Raw genomic sequence first — 17,029 nt, 5'->3', positions numbered from 1 at the left:
ATGCACAAACCTTTCCAAGTTCTGCATGTTGAGTTTCCTCAACATTCCATGTACTTTGGCTTAATCCAATGAATTACCTTGATATATGTACGTGTTCTGTATCTCCCATGTATATCATAGCGAAACAATTCTCATACCAAGCCAAGCTTTTACACTTGCTAAGTTAGAATATAATTTCCTATGAATCGTACATTATCTATGTACAATACAAGGATGACTACAGTGCTCCCACTAGCACTGACATATATATGGCTTATCTATGTTTCTTGAAATTCAAACTCCTTGAACATTCTCATTGAAACAAAGAATCCAATTACTCCCACTAGCTTTGACATATATATATATATATATATATATATATATATATATATATATATGTCTTATCTTTATTTCTCGAAATTCAAACTCTTTGAACTTTCTCACTGAAATAATGATCTATCTTGCGAGATGCTTATTTCGGTCCATAAATGAACTTGTTAAGCTTACACATCCTTCAAAACCTATCTTGGTTTAATTATGTGTTTTTTCATATCCATGATTGTCTCTACTTGAAGATCCACTTGCACCTAAGGGTTAAGGTCAAGTGCTAGATCTACCAAATAACAACATACATGGATTGAATCTCGCTTTCCAATTCCTCTTTCTATGTTGTAGCCTTTAGGGCCTACCATAGCTTCCGATAGCTGGTACACTCTGATTGCTATCTACCAGTGACTCAAATACCTTAGCAATATAAACTCTTATATAACTAGGTCCATGACGTCTTCTATCAGATCTATAAGGAAAAATGGAAATATGCCAGTTTCCTTAATAGTTCTTTCAATTCCAAATTGAATGCTATGTCTAACTTTAGGCTCTTCGTTGGTTGACTCTTGAATCTTATCAAGATCAATGTGGCTCCCACTAGCCATTTTGGAAATCAGCTCCCTCTCTTGGAAGACTGCCCTTTGAGCAACATACATTTTGTTCTCAGAAGGTTGTTAAACAATTATCCAAAATGCTTGATGGGCTCTCCAACAAGATAACACATCTTTAATCAAAGTCCTAGATTGTCGAGCGCTTCACGACAAGCGTAAGCCTCATAATCGTAGACTTACATATGTGGCAGTGAGGATAGAATCCCACGTCACATATCATAGAGTGTTTTAGGAAACATGGTGCGACTCATCTAGTACAAAATCAATGAACGATTTGTTTCTCTATCCAACTAACACTTCCTAGTGGTAGTGTTTTGGGCGGAGATAGATCATGAAACTCTTTCACGATCACTTAGATGATCGATAAAGTTTGGACTGAGATTCTCACTATGATTGTCTCATCCTATTGCCCAATTGATTCTTAACTTCGCTATATGAGAGCTCTGTACACCTGAGAGGTTCCAGACTCACATTCATACGAAGTTGGTCTCACTATGTATCGTGGTTAATCTAAACGGTCCATTAGTGTGAACTAATTCCAACATATACTCACATCACCCTGTGACGCATTCATCATCTATCTTGATAAACAAGATTTGCATTTATCATAAGACTCAAGGTCAAATGATATCCAAAATCTGATCCAACTGGATACTTGGTAATGCATTTCTCATTTATGTATCTAATACTATGATTCCACAAATACATTTCACCCAAACATTTGGATGTATTTGAATAAGTACTTTATGGTCAATCTGAACGATCCATTAGTTGAACTAACATCAACAAATATTCACAATAATACACCTTATTCAAATGTTCTAATCAATTTTGAACTATTGCTACTATACTAGCTTCATAGATTTCATGACTTTCTTTTAACATGTTAGAATTCTCCACATTTAAATAAGTCAGAACTATCTCATGAATCATAGTATAAATAATTTCAATTATAATACCATAGACTAAACATTTTGAAAAGAGTTGTCTTTTGATCCTATGAATGTAGCAAGGGCTTGGCATTCATGATCATTCTTCTCCATGTTTTAGTCTTCTTACTTCATTTTAGTGACTGCACATTCTTGCAAATGTCAGCACTAATCCTTAGCAAAACACTCAAGGTTTAGAAGTAATGTTTTGATGGCATTATAAATCCATATCCATATATTTAATTGAATACCAAACATGGAAGAACTAGTTATCTTTTGATCCAATGGAAAGTAGCACGGGCTCGTGATCCATATATATTATTGGAAGTTTGTTTTGGGCCATTGTGTGTGTTATTGTAATTTGTAACTGGAATGATAATAGAAAAACTTGAAAACTACCACCGTGAGGTGGTGGCTGCCGCCACCGGCCACCGTGTCGGGTGGCGGTGTGCCTTGTTGGGTTTGTGACTCGTTTGGATGTTTGGACAAGAGACTATTAAACCCTAATGGGCCTAAAGAAACGAAAGTGGGCCCAATGAAGCCCTAATGGGCCCAATAAGGCCCAAAGTGACCTAAAAGACAAACCAATGGACTAATGGGCTAGTATTGGGTTGGTAAACCCTAAGAGCATAAAACCCTAATTGTGGGAATTGTTTGGGACACACACGAGAATTAATTATTAAACTTAAAATAATAATTAATAATCATTGGCAAACTAACTTAGCAATAATGGACTTAATGGATTGAGTCCTTAATGGATTAAATCCTTAATGGATTAAGTCCTTAAGGGGTTAAGTAAGAAACACTTAACCCTAATCATCATTTCATGTGAAAGCCCTAATCTCACTCGGGCCTTGAATTGGGCCTTCCTATTGGGCTTTGGCGATTGGACTATTTATGGGCCATCCAAGAACAAGTTAATGGACCAAAGTAATTAGATGGGCTTTAGGATAAGGCCCATGTGAGGACTTGGGCCCAATTTGTAAAATTGGGCCTAAGATGGGCCATAAGTGGGCCTTTATGATTATGTGATAATGGGCCATGGGAATTGGATTGGAATAATTGGATGGGCCTTAAGGAAAGACCATGTAGAGGTCTGGGCCTAATTTGGAAAATTGGGCCATATGTTGGGCTTTGTCCCATGATTTGACTTTTGGGCTTTTGTAGTGTGAGTTGGACCTTGGGCTTGGAACCCAATTATTAATTGGGTATTGTTTGATGTAGACAGTTCGGAAATCTGTCAACCAGCAGCGGGAGCTTTACCTGCGGGACTTCAGCAGTGCCAGGTGAGTTATCCTCACTATACTAAGGGGTCTAAGGCACCAAGGCCGGTCCATTGTATATGATATCTTGGTAGTTGGTATTATGTTGAGTATGAGTTAGTTATGCATGCTAGTTTGATATGCTAGAGGGTGGGTCTGTAGGACCACCTGTGATATTGTTTGTTTATCTGTATGTGTACTTATCTATTATATGTTGACATATTATGTGGGGTGGGTTGAGGTGATACTGCTCCGAGCGGTAACCAACAAACCCGGGAGCATTCCAGATACGAGTTGAGGGCCAGGTGGGGCATGCTAGACTCGTACTGTGGGCTCGGGAGCATTCCAGATACGAGTTGAGGGAGACTCGTACTATGGGCTCGATGGCAATCCAGATGTGAGCTGTGGGCCCGGTAGGCAATCCAGACTCACACTGTGGGCCCAAGGGTAATCCAGTCTGTAAAGCTGTGAACCCATTACATGTTGTTCAGTTTGTTATGTTATGATATTGCTGACATGGTTATGTGGACTGTATGTGTATCGGTATTTTGGGGGTAACTCACTAAGCTTTCGGGCTTACAGTTTCAGTTTATTGTTTCAGGTACATCAGGGGATGGTGGCAAGGCAAATGCGTGATCATACAGCTCCTCACTTTTTATGACTTTGTTTCTGGGATACTCTGATATGATACATTTTGAAAACAAGTTTGTAATAGACTAATAGTTAATGGATTTGAAATGTTTTTAAAAGTTTAAATTGGCTTGACTTTTATGGGTGTTACAATTGTTGTTGCCCATGTTCTTCACCGATTTCTCTATCCTCCAACATCTAGGATCTAAATCGAAGTGTAAAATGAATTTTATTAGCGACCAGAAACAACTCTTAGGTCAAGCTAAAATCTACCACAACTGTCCTTCTCCGTCGGTCGCAACCTTTACTGTCTTCGTTCCTCTTCTTCACTGCAATCTCCCTCCTCCAACAACTTGGATCTAAACAGCAGACTAAAGTGAATTTCAGTTGCTATCAGGAATATTTCTTAGATCTGGCCGCTAAAACTATAGTTTAGAAAAAGAAGAAGAGATGTGAGTAAGGTATTCTATCGAACTCCTTAACTATGATCGATAGATTTTAAGTATCCATTGTTAACTAAATAAAAAATTTTGAACAATTTTCAGATCATTGTTAAGTGACACAATGGATTATGACAAGGAATAAAATTAGAAAAGCATGTCAATTTTCTTGATCATGAGTGCAAGTTGCGTTCAATTTCAATTTCAGGTATGTCAACTTAATTTATTATCAAAGTTACTAGATCTTGATTTTATGCATAATCTATTATCTAGTTAATAGCTCTTTGGAGTCTCTTTTTTGGTTAAAATAGCTATGATTATTTTAGTTATGAAATTAGTACAAATATGTTTCCATTTGCTAGTTTACTTAACCCGAGAGTGGAGCTATTTAATATAGTATTTAATGCAGAGACTTCATTAGTTAATTGATAATTTCTAAAACATGGTATATTTGGAAGTAATTTTATTGATTGGGTGGCCACTTAAATAGTCATAGTTTATTTAAATTGTGAATGGGTGTTTGAGCTAAGGTATTAAACTAAACTGTGAATTAATATCAACATGATATATTGAAATGAAAATTAGTGATTGTATCATACATACTTATAAAGCTAGCATTTTTTTTTGAATCTCATGCATTTGAAACCCCTCTTTTTAACTTCCTCAAACCACATTCATTTGAAACCCCATTTTTTAACTAATGCAACTCAAAAGTTTTCTTAATTATGATTTAACACTCAAAAGTTTTATAACTTATATTATGTTTAATTAGCATTTAGTGAAAAGTTTACTATAAAAAGGCCAATCTTTTGGGAAGACATGCATACAAATCATATACAAATTTCATAAAGAAAACAAACTTAAAGGTTTTTGTGTTGGGTTGAGGTCTTATGACCACTTTTGGAGATATGCTATTATATTAGAGCTTTTAATTTGTAAGTTTGTTATACTAATTCGTTTTTATATTCTCTTCGTTTTTGGATTATTGTAATACAATCGTTATATATTGTGGTTTAATCGTTAATATATTGATCATATGTTATATAGGTGATGTCGAAAATATTTAATTAAATATATTAAATATGTTTTTTTTTTGTTTTGTAATTCTACCGTTTCAAAAAGATAATTAATTAAAACTCATACATATGTTATACTTTCCATCTCTCTCTCTCTCTCTCTCTCTCTCTCTCTCTCTCTCTATATATATATATATATATATATATATATATATATATATATATATATATATATATATATATATATATATATATATATTATAATAAAGGTTAAAACACTTCAACCAAAATTCATTTAAAATCTAATATTTCAAATGCTTTTTAATAATGATTGTAAAGATTTCAACATGTGTTACTTAATTGATTGAATAATAAAAATATTAATGTTTTGAAACTCCTAACTCTTAAACTTATATTATTTAATTTGTTAGTTACCTAAAATATTTTTCGTACATAAAGATAACATTTTTATGTTTGATTACTCATATTTGTTTATGTAATTAGAAAACAATGTGTACATAGAATGAGTACTTCAATTTCATATAGGAATCGATACCACTAGAGATGTATGTTGTCTTTAACCGGTGGTAGGAGATCCACATACCCTTTTTAATTATTTATATTAATGCTTAATAATATTTATTTTATATTCCTATTCACCTTCATTTTTTAGGTACAAATTAAGGAAGATGATACTCGGCGCATCAACATAAAGTCAAACGTACGCCTTGCAAAATATGTAATTAAAATTAAATATCATATTTACTAATCGACTTATTTTAAAACTCTTGATGACATTTATGTATAATGATATATTTTGTATGACTTCATTCTTAATTTCAATGTTTAATATTTGAAAGTTCATATATGAAACCTTGGATGTTTTTGTGTAATATAAATAGTGTAATACAAAGTTTATTAGTTCAATATTGTTTATTAATAGCTCCATTCAAAACAACTTATTTCTTATTTTATCCAAAAAAAAATATTAACGGACATAAGAAAAGTAGATTATATTAATATTGTACAAAAACTTATAATATATATCGGATATTATAAAAGTAAAAGTAAAGTTTATAAGGTATGGACTATATTAGATAGTATCAAAATATAAGTTGATGGATTTTTATGTTATTTGATAATTCGGTTAATGCCCAAAACATGACTAAAAACGTAAATTTCAACATATTTCTATTTTTTCCCATAATTATTTTAACCACTTATATGCTTTCTTGCACAACGCGCGAGGTTACGCCTAGTTAAATATATAAATATGATTTTCTTTTTATCCAAATGTTTGGCACTTGCTAGAGTTATTGGTGTATAACATCTTTTATTAAACTATGAACGTCGTATAAATTGGTGTATTAAACAGCGAATGGTCTTTGAATTGATGTATTAAGCTGCAAATTAGTGTATGCAATGTCGTATTTAAGGATGATCGTGGGACGAAACCAACCGGTACCTCCCAAATATCAAATTTGGTCAAAATTTAATCCCAAGTACCGAACCGATTTAGCGGGAATATGGTACCGGTAATGATATTGACCACGGTATTGGTACTCAATACTAGTACTGAACTGAGGAGTAAGATGGTCAAGTTGATTGTTTAAGGGAAAATATCTTTAATAAATGGAAAAATTATTTGAAAATTTTAAATAAACGAAAATAAGAATGAAAAACATATTGTGATAGCTTGTGTGAGTTTGTTTGCAAAATGAAAACGATATCTATTTCTTTTATATGCAAAATGAAAACGTTCTTCTTTATACAAAAGTAACAGATCCTTAATATTTTATAAGGCATGCGAATTGAGATATTAATATGCTATTGTTTTGATTTTTAGAAAAATTTGCTCATTTTCATAATTAATATATATAATTCATAGTATAATTCCTTTTAAAACATTACTCACTGTCATAGGGATTGTCATAGGGATGTAATACATGCTTATCAAATGTGTGTACAATGAAACCTTCACAATGTAGTAGGGATATTATGGTACATAAGGATAGACAAATTTAATGGTGGATATGCTTTCAATCTAGTAACGAAGGTTAGATTGTTGAATTGTTTTTAAGGCACTCAAAGCATGACATGTGTTACACATGAATTTTATATTTTAATTCTTCATACAACATGGAGCTTATTTATACTTTTGGACTACATATAACGTGGAAAAAAAATGCTAACTGCCAAGAACAATCGAAAAAAATTACTAATTCTCACAAATATATTGCATCTTTATTAGGTAACGTCGTTGTAACAAGTTTATTATATTAAGTTGTGATTTTTGTGTATTAAGTTGTGATTTTTGTGCTTTAAACTCTAATTTGATTGTATTAAACTGTGAATTTTCGGTTTAAAATATGAATTGACTATATTAAGATGTGAATTTTGAGTATTAAATTGTTAATTTATTGTATTAAGTTGTGAATTTAGTGTATTAAACTGTGAATTGATTGTATTAAGATTTTTAAGTTGATAGTATGGTTGTGTATTAAACTGTTAATTTTTGTATTAAGATGTGAATTTGTGTACTAAGTTGTGATTTTTATGTTTTAAACTATCAACTTAAAACATCAAGCTATGATTTTTTTAAACTTTGACTATATTATGCTTTGAATTTTGTGTATTAAATTGTGATTGTTGTGTTTTAAAATGTGAATTTTCTTTTTAAACAATGAATTGACTATATTATGTTTTGAATTTTGTGTATTAAACTGTGATTGTTGTGTTTTAAAATGTAAATTGATTGTATTAAGCTGTGAATTGACTGTATTAAGCTTTAAATTTTTAATGAATTTTGTATTAAAATATGAATGATTTATTTATGAATGTTTGTATTAATTTTATTGTAAATATATTTATTTTTTGTGTTGTATAAGTATGTAAGAATGTATTACTTTTTATAATTATTTTGTATTAAACTATGAATAAGTAAATTAATTGGTTTATTAAACTATGAATATAATTTTTAAGTAGTCAATTAATGATTTTATAAACAGATTTGGAAGAAATGATTTTTCGGTAATTATTTGGAAGAAGTTGATAAAGCCAAGAAATTCTTATCATCTAATTTTGAAATGAAAGACTTGGGGAAGACAGAGGTGATACTTGGTATAAGAATTAAACAAGGAAACAATAGGATTTCAATTTCTCAATCTCATTACGTTGAGAAGATATTGAAAAAGTTTAATTTTGAGAATTGCTCTCCTGTTAGCACTCCTATAGATCCTAGTCTTAAACTTCTACCAAATAAAGGATCTCCAGTGTCTCAACTTGAATACTCAATGGATATTGGTTGTTTGATGTATGTCATGATTAGCACTAGGCCTGATATAACATATGTTGTGGGAAGACTTAGTTGATATACTAGTAATCCTAGTTCACATCATTGGCAAGATGTGAGTGGAGTATTTAAGTATTTGAAAGGGACCATGAATTATGGTGTAACTTATAGTGGATATCCTTTTGTTTTGGAAGGTTATTCAGATGCCAGTTGGATTAACAACGTAGAAGATCACTCATCTACAAGTGGTTATGTGTTTCTTCTTAGAGGTGGTGTCATTTCTTGGGCATCCAAGAAACATACTTCTATTACTAACTCAACCATGGAGTCTGAGTTTGTAGCTTTATCTGGTCTTGGTAAAGAAGTTGAGTGGCTAAGGAATTTGATTTATGAAGTTCATTTATGGCCCAAACCGATATCTACCATTTCTATCAGATGTGATAGTGTTGCAACCTTGGTTAAGGGTTATAGTCAAGCGTACAATGGGAAGTCTAGACATTTAGGTGTTATACATAACATGATCTGTGAGCTCATCATGACTAGTGTGATATATGTGGAGTTCGTTAGAACTCAATTGAATTTAGCTGATCATTTAACCAAAGGGTTAGCAAGAGATCTCGTGCACAAGGCGGCTGTAGGGATGGGTTTAAAGTCCACCGAATTCTCATCTAATGTAATATTAGATGTTGATCATTTAACCAAAGGGTTAGCAAGAGATCTCGTGCACAAGGCGGCTGTAGGGATGGGTTTAAAGTCCTGATATTGCCATATTTATACATAGTTCTCGGCAATATTGATCTACATTCTATTTAATATTTTGGTTATTTGCATAAAATTATAGTACTTATAAGGATAAAATGTTATTTGCAGCCAAAATAAAGCATTTTAGAAGAAAGGGACCAGAAGTGACAATTTATGGAACATTGGAGGCTTGAAGCATAAAAGATGAAGTAATTCACGGAATATACTGGGGCCACGACGTGAACTTGATAATCACGACGTGGAATCGATCTTTTCAGAAGATAAGTACGCGAAGAAAGAATCCTTGGTGAATACGGATAATTCCTGAAGTCACGTCGTGGAGCTTCCTGCCACGACGTGGAACGTGATTTTCCAGAAAATATATAAACCCCTCTCCATTACGTTTTGGGAGACTTTTGGCGGAAGGAAGAGGTTCCAGGAGGCGATTTACAGCAGAAGCAAGGTCTTGGAAAAGGGTTTTCAACACCAAAAAGAGTAAAAGTTCATAATTCGTTTACTTGTTTGATGCTTATAGACATGTTTTCTTATTTGAGTTGTGTTTATATGTTAGATGCTACTATGAGCAGCTGAATCTAGCTACTCTTATCTAGCTAGATGAAGCTTCAAACTTATGAATAGCCTAACTTTACATGGATTTATTTAGTTGGTGAATTGCTTGTGTTTGATTTATTGTTACCTAGCATGCTCATGTTGTTGCTTAAATTGCTTAAACTCATGTTATGTGTAGCTTAGTGACCATTAACTGCATGAACTTGATAACCTAGTAATTTAGTGAACATTGAATTGCTAGAGCTAGGATCGACCAAAATCTTAGTTAGTAATTGAAGTAATTAACCTTGTTGTGCTAGAGAACATAGATTATGACCATAATTGTGTTTGCATGATAAATCTTACATAGCATATTCATAAACATAATTGGTTATGTGTTTAATTGTGTGTGACCATACATAGTTTTACATGAATTAATTAACTATTGGTAAATTTAGACCTAAATTACTAATATAATAATATCCAACTTAATAATCCATAATTATTAGCTAGCCGTAAGGACGAAGTGGATTCGAACTAGATAAGAGTGTCTTTTAATTATTGATTGAATTTGAGTTAAGCAAAATCAGATAAAAAAAACCCCCTTTTTAGCTTGTTAATAATTAGATTAATTTAGTAGTAAATAGATTAATTAATAACACCGTTCCCTGTGATCGACACCCGACTTACCTAAGCTATACTGTAATCTGACTAGGTACACTGCCTACAAGTGCATAGTTAGTCTAAGTTTGTTAGGTTATAAATATTAAAATTAGTGGGTACTTCCGTGCACATCAAGTTTTTGGCGCCGTTGCCGGGGAACGGCTTAGTTTATTGTTTATTTATTTGCTTTAGATTAATCGATTTTTTTTTTGGGTAAAACCCACAAAAAAGTTATTTTTATAAGCATAGTTTTAATTTTTTTTTTTTTACAGAAGTCACGACGTGGAGTATCCTTCCACGACGTGACACCTGTGATTCACAATTTTTTTTTCCTTTTTCTTAGTTCAGTTTTACGTTTTATTTTATTTTCTTATTTCAGGAGTTCATGACCAGAGGTTCTAACACACCTTTGGTACCACCACTTGAAGATCCCGAGTCTACACTTCACAAAAAGAAGGATAAGAGCGTGAAAGAAGATCAAACACCAAAGAAGACACCTTTACAAGAGTTCAAATCAGTGTTCTCAAAGAAGTCGGGGAAGAAAACGGAGGAGTCAAGTTCATCTTCAAAGAACAAGAGCAAGCTTGAACACTTAGATCAAATACCCGTCCAAGCCGAGTCCGCGTACGATACCGAGCCTGAATTTGAATTACAAACAAGTGAACCCGAGAACGAGCTGGAGAACGAGATGGCAAACATTGATGAGATGGCCATGGGGGACTACAAGAAGCACATTCGAGATGATGTGGGGCCGGGTTTAGTACATCCTACGATTCCTGCCAATGCAACATTCAAGTTGAAGGGACATATCCTTACTGCACTTAAGGATATCCCATTTTACGGGAAGGATCACGAGGATGCTTTCAAACACTTAGACGAGGTGAACGATATTGCGGATTATTTTAATACTCCCAATATCCCAAGGGAGACAGCTTTGCTAAGAATGCTACCAGTCACTTTCAAGGGAGCAGCAAAAGACTGGTTAAAGGCACTCCCACCTGGTACAATCACCACATGGGCCCAATTACGCTAGAGATTTCTAGATCAGTTTTGTCCACCCTCCAAAATCTCTAAACTCAAGAAGGCAATTGCCAACTTTGAGCAAAATCTGGGGGAGTCATTATACGAGGCCTGGGAGCGCTACAAGGGGTTGTTAAGGAATTGTCCTCAACATGACCTGAATATTCAGCAAGAAATGTCGATATTTTATGATGGGGTGAATGTCATGACTAGACAACTCCTTGATTCACAAGGACCACTAACAAAGAAGAACCCAATTCAGGCCAAGGAGCTGATTGGAGAATTTTCAAAGCACTCTCGTGAGTATCACAACCCAGGATGTGATGGAATGAAAGGTAGTGGAGGTACACAAACTGAAGAGATGGCTGCTGTGATGGCAATGCTTAGCACTATGGATAGGAGATTGACTCAAATGGACCAATCAATTCATGCAATTCGAGTTGGTTGCGAGAGATGTAGTGGCCCACACTTGACAAAGGATTGCAATATGGATGAATATGGGAACAAGAAAGCTCAAGTATGCTACTCAAGTGGGGACAAGTATGATGAAGATTGGAGAAAACCAAAGAAAGAATGGCTGCCTTACGAAGAATACAAGAAGCAAAAAGAAGAGAAATTTAGGCAAACTGGTCGGGGCTTCTACCAAAGAGAGCAACCACTAGCTGAGAAGAAAACAGAATTAGAGACCATGTTGATGAAATTCATGGAAGCTTCAGAAAAAAAAGACATGATGCTACTGACGCTGCAATGGAAGAACAAAGAAATATAATGAAGAATCATCACGCAATAATGATAGATCAGCAAGCATTAATAAAGAATCAGCAAGCCTCCATTAATAACCTTGAAGTACAACTTGGTCAACTTACCACTTTGGTTAATGAGAAAATATTCCCGAAAAATCCTGAAAATAAAACCCAATCTCACGTAATGGCCATAGATATTGAAGAAGAGGCGATTTCTGAGTTCCTAAAGGCCTTGGAAGTGGAGCCCCAGCACCCCGATCCAAACCCGAAGAAGCTAAAATTCGAGAACAAAAATGTAGCTGAATTACAGAAACCACGTCGTGGGAATCATATGTCCACGTCGTGGCCTTGGTCTGATCAGAAAATTCCAGAAACCGTCTCGACTTATAAACCACCTTTGCCATTCCCGTCCAGAGCTAATCTCAGTCCACTGGAGAGAGAACATCTGGAGTTTATCAAGCAATTAAAGGGTATTCCTATCAATACTCCTTTTATTGATTCGCTTGCAAAAATTCCAGAATATGCTAAGTTCCTACAAGACTTGTTAGACACTCGTCAGCAATTAAAGGAGAATTCTAAGGTGATTCTAAGTGAGCAAAGCTCAAAAGTTGTGTTGGGAGAAATACCTAAGAAAATGGGGGATCCTGGACGACTCACTCTCCCATGTGAGTTTGGGAATAATATGAAGATTTATGCTTTAGCCGATTCTGGGGCTAGCATAAATTTGATGCCTTATTCGTTTTATCAAAAATTAAATATCCAGAAGTTGAAGACTACAAAGATGACTATTCACATGGCGAACCGTTCAGTGACACAACCCCGGGGCATTGTGGAAGATATTTTTAGTAAAAATTGTGAAATTCATTTTTCCAATAGACTTTGTGGTATTGGATATGAAAGAAGATCCCAATGTACCGATTATTCTTGGTCGCCCGTTACTTAACACTGGTGGAGCTCTTGTTGATATTCGGGAGTCTAAGCTCACCTTGAGGGTTGGTGATGAAAAGGAAATTTTTGGGATAGAAGATGGCTTTCAAGGGAATCGTGCTCAAGAAGAGGTTTTCAACATTGATGAAGAAAGTGAACTTGAAGAATTAGAGAAGCTCATGGAAGAAGAAATCAAAACAATTCAACAAGTTAAAAGAACAAAACCGAGAGCATCTGTTCCATTTTTGGTTGAAGTCATTGCCTACACGAATCCAACTTCTTGGGTGAGCAAGGAAGATGATGAGATGTCGAGTGATGAAGAGGAGGTTACTTCAAAAGTAACAAGTCCAGTGGTGAAAGAAGAGAAGGATACTTTGGAGCTTAAAAATGATGGAAAATTGAAGACTAAAGGGACTAAACGCAAGCTTGATGGAGACGAGGTCAAAGCTAAAAAGGAAAATTCGAAAAAGGCGTATAAAAGACGTGTTCAAGCTTACAAGAGGCGTTTCAAGGAACAAAAGATCCTAGTGGTGGACTCTTCAGATGATTCAACGTAGGAGGCACGGAGTCCAGCTCAAGACTCCTAAAAAAGAAGCGCTTCTCGGGAGGCAACCCGAGTTTGGTTTGCTTTTTCTTTTCTTTTCTTTTTAGTTTTTACGTTTTTTTAAAAGGTTATCAAGTCATCATCTATAGACTATTAATTGGTAAAAAAATTAGTTGTGGGATGCTTTGGTAATAATTGGAACACAAAGAACATAAATAAAAATTGTTAGATTAGCAAATTTTTGTGACCAGACATCAATCACGTCGTGGTCAGAAGAGCCACGTCGTGATTTTAAGGAACAATTTGGGGACTGAATTCGACTTGACCGGTTTATCTATTATTAAAAGTCACGACGTGGTATAGCCTGCCACGACGTGACCTTTAAAAGTCACAGGGGGGACCAGTTATTAACCCCTTTGACCACAAGCTTCTTCCCCATTTGTTTACTGTCTCACGAACGGAAGAAAGGTCCCCACAACCGATTTTTTTTTTTAACTTTTCCTCCAATTTTCCTGCATTCTCTTGTCCTTTTACTCCATCTGGTATGTATTTCATCCATTAATTGTAGATATTACTTACAATTTATACATTTTCATGGTTAGGGTTTATGTGAATGATAGGATTTCCGAAATTAGATGAAATTGGTTACTGTTTTTAGGTTGCATGCCCGTAGAATAGCAATAGAAACAAACCCCAAGTATTGTTTTTGGGTAGAATCGCGTAATTAGTGTTCGATCGATACCAACGATCCGACTGCAAGACCACGACGTGGCGAGCCAAGCCACGACGTGATCCCTGGGCGACAACTTTTCTGCATTGTTTTTGATAACATATTTTACGTGTTTTGTTTTTGTTTTGGTTTGTTTTTGAACATTACAGGAAGATGGCACCTAGAAGGGCTGTTCAACAGGACAATGACCCGATTGATGTCTCGAATATCCATCCGTTATATCGATTTCCGCGAACCATTTCACAGGCCTTGTTGACGTCTTATCAAAACCGTTTGGGGTGGTTATACAATAGGGAGTTTGCTATAGCTCCGATTATTGACTGGGGATGGCTTGGTGGTGTTGGAATGGTTGTTGAGTTGGAGCGCCATTGGACAAAAGTATACGAGGGAGACCATTTTTCCTTTACTTGCCATGGATGGAGGAACTTGTTCGCGATCCAAGAACTCGTGTACCGGGAATTATCAGTGGAGTTTTTCTCTACTGTGAACTTTGAAGAACGCACCATGGATTTTGATTATAACCGGGCACTAGTTTTTCGGTTGGGCGGGGTGTATCGGGAGTGTAGTCTCCGGGAATTTGCATGGCGCATGGGGATCTATACGGAAGTGGAGACTCAATCCCCGTTCTTTGTTCCATTTTTACTTGGTTGTGTTCGGGATTTTGCGCCCGATATTTTTGATGTTCAATTTTGGCGCACTATCGCAAATCACGAGTACAGTTCTCGTGATTCAAGTGAGGCACAAATTCGGAATCCGGTGCATCGTTTTTTTCACCGCCTTATCATATTTTCTATCAATCATAAACATCACGGTGATAAGGTTTCTTTACAAGATTTGTTCTTTTTGTGGAGTATTATTACTCCCGGGGTGTGTCGTGATATTCCTTACATGCTAGCAAGGTTTTTGGGAAAGAGAGCGGTTAGTTCACGACAAGGAAGTCCAATTACAGGTGGACATTTGGTCACCCGTGTTGCCCGGTCATATGGGATTTTGTCCCAAGAATTTGTGTGGAACCTTACCCGTTTGCCAGACAATGATTTGACTATTCAGTTTTTGGGTGTTATGCGCGTGGTGGTTGATGTCGGGGGACGTTATGTTATACCCTCGGAAGATAGAGAGCAAGAGGTGGAACAACCCGAGCAACCTCCTGCGAGAAGACGAAGAAACGTTAGAGCCCGGGGAGAAGTTGAGAGAGACCGTCACCCGGGAGGAGTACCCACCGACCCGTTTCAAACCCGGGTTGGATCATATTTGGATAATCTACGTGGTGGGATGAATTACAACACACAAATTTTGGAAGCAATGTTTTCCCACATGGGTGTGGTGCGACCACCTGCGGTGCCACCACAATGTCCTTATATTCCAACATGGGAAGAGCTTTGGATCCCGAGGGACGATGGGGAAGGACCGAGTGGAGTGTAGGGACGAGAGGATGATGATTAATTTCTTTTCTGTTTAGTTTTTAGTTTTTTGTTTTATGTGGTGTTAGTTAATATTGAACTTGGTTTGTTGATGTAAGACTTTAGTAAACTATTATGTTACTCTTTTAGTTCTTTTGGTTGATTGCAGCTTGCTAAGGAATCATGAAAAGGAGTAAGGTCGAGTCAAGAGTCGTGACCCACAATTTGAAATAAGTGTGGGGTGCGTTAAAGAGAGAGAGGATAGAGTCCACAAGTGTTTTTTTTTACAACATTAGAAGAGTCTTAACCCATTAAGATGCTAGTCAAGGTGCTACGTTGAATGAAGCAGTGGAAACTCTTACTTTTCTGATGGTCCAGTTTCCACGACGTGGTGATTAAATTTTCACGTCGTGGAGTGATATATCTGGGATATTCTGTTCGCGTTTTTATACAATATCACGTCGTGGTATTATACACCACGACGTGATTTCTGTACATTTCACTATTTTGAAGACCATTGGGTGTTTTTCCATATGGCTTTCCACGCATCTTCTTGGGGTCATTTTAAAGACTATTGTGGTTCGTTTGCCTCCACCATATGCAGTAGCTTCAAGTCCGAGTTCTTATTTTAAAGAGGTCCATATTCGAGATGCACGTTTTTCCACACTTTTGGAGTTTCGTTCATGCCACTATCCCAGGGGAGTCTGTTCCTTTTTCTCCTTGCTCTTAATTTTTATATTATTTTAAGCATACAATGAGGGCATTGTATGACATAAGTGTGGGGTAGGGGGTAGAAAAAGTAAATTGCTAGATAATTTGGTAAATTTTAAATTTTTATTAATTGGATCTAGTAGTAATAATTTGAACTGTACCTGCTAGTGGAATGATCCGATAAGAGCTCAAATGTTTAGTTGAGCCGACATATGTTATAATGCATTTGTGGCCTCCCTTATTTTAGTGAAATCATGGAACAAAAACATAACCATGCTTAGTTTGAGAAATGCAACATGTGTTAGCAGCCTAAACCTGAAATGTATCCAGGAAAGATATGTCTTAACCAATAAAGGTTGAAGTCAAGCGCGCTTGCTTAAGCATGTAGGTTTTTGAGTGATATAAAAAAGTGAGTTATACATGTAAAAAAAAGAGAGAGATAAATTACCAAAAAAGTGAAAAATTGAATAATTTTTGGAGCATACAAGTATCAAAGTAAGAAGATCAAAGATCGA

The 17,029-nt window shown here is 35.4% G+C and overlaps 1 non-coding gene across 1 annotated transcript; it reads right to left on the bottom strand.

Annotated features, from left to right (window-relative positions):
- Positions 1-11,511: 11,511 nt before the first annotated feature.
- On the bottom strand, positions 11,512-11,618 carry LOC145135297 (small nucleolar RNA R71). Its single transcript, XR_013719760.1, has one exon. It is a non-coding gene; the product is annotated as a small nucleolar RNA R71 (small nucleolar RNA).
- Positions 11,619-17,029: the final 5,411 nt, after the last annotated feature.

This window comes from Lactuca virosa, chromosome 8 (assembly GCF_052849685.1).
Source record: "Lactuca virosa cultivar CGN04683 chromosome 8, Lactuca_virosa_CGN04683_v6, whole genome shotgun sequence".
NCBI lineage: Eukaryota > Viridiplantae > Streptophyta > Magnoliopsida > Asterales > Asteraceae > Lactuca > Lactuca virosa.
Note: the sequence above shows the minus strand (reverse complement) of the source record. Positions and strands in the feature narration are given on the sequence as shown.